This window comes from Grammomys surdaster, unplaced genomic scaffold, assembly GCF_004785775.1.
Source record: "Grammomys surdaster isolate TR1022 unplaced genomic scaffold, NIH_TR_1.0 125753, whole genome shotgun sequence".
NCBI classification, from domain to species: Eukaryota; Metazoa; Chordata; class Mammalia; order Rodentia; family Muridae; genus Grammomys; species Grammomys surdaster.
In genome coordinates this window covers 190,446-191,719 of record NW_021620585.1, presented here as the reverse complement: position 1 = coordinate 191,719, position 1,274 = coordinate 190,446, and positions in this window count along the sequence as shown.

The following is a 1,274-nucleotide window of genomic DNA, read 5'->3' as shown; positions in this document are numbered from 1 at the left end:
CTCAAGGTGAAGTGAGTAAGTGGCAGGTGTGGAGTGCTTCACGGGCTCAGAACTCCCTGTGAAGTGGTGATTTCCTATCAACAGCACTGTTAGGCTACCCCTTCCCTTCATTCTAAATTGCGTATGTTATCTGATTTCCTGTTTCAAATCTCAGTCTGTGCCACTACTCAAGCCAAGAGCTGTGTCTTCACACTTGGGCATAGAGATACCCACGCAGCACAGCCAGGTATTAATTTCTGCCCTATTCATTATGATATTAAGTAGCCAAGATTGTTTTTAATAAATTTCAGGGTTATATAAGGCCAGTTTTATGTAATATATATATCAGGATGTCAGGATGTGTTACACTGTTGGTGGAGGAGGTGGAGGAATGGGCTTTCAGATTTCAAATGCCCCAAGCCATTCTGTTAGCTCTTTCTGCCTGGTGCTTGTGGATCAAAAGATGTGAGCTGTCAGCTGTTCATGTCACTATATCTTTGCTCCATCATTGTCTTAATTAGGGTTTCATTGCTGTGAAGAGATGTATGACTTAGGAAACTCTTATAAATGAAAATATTTAATTTGGGCTGGCTTATAATTTCAGACATTTAATCTGCTATTGTCGAGAGGAAGCATGGCAGCATGCAGGCAGACACAGTGATAGAGAAGAAGCTGTGAGTTCTACATCTTGATCCCAAAGAAGAGAACTGACTCACACTGAGCAGAGTTTGAGCACTAGGAGACCTCAAAGCCCACCTATACAGGAACATTTTCTTCAACAAGGCCACACCTCATAATAGTAGTACTTCTCATGGGCCAAATTAATTCAAACCACCACAGCCATCATGAACTCTAACCCTCTGAAACTATGAGTTCAATTTAACACTTTCTTTAATAAGTTGTTTTGGTCATGATTTTTGTCACAGCAATGAAATAGTAACTATGATATCCCCATATCCCACTGCACTCTTCCCCTTTTCCCTGTCCCCACGAACTCATTGCAGCTGTGGTTGCCTACACAAGGCCTGCCTAAGACTGTGCCCATTGTCCTTCATCATCCATGGGTGAAGGGTTCGTAGCCCCTACACTGCACTGGACTAAGGGTAGTAGTTAATGGTTTCTGAGGCAAGTATATTTTCTTCAGTGATGTAGCCACTGATATGTTGTCCATAGTCTAATAAATGATTGCCAACCCATCTTTATGAAAGCAGTCACACTTAATCCCAATGGATTACAAAGAAGGAAAGAAAAGAAAGAAAGAAAGAAAGAAAGAAAGAAAGAAAGAAAGAAAGAAA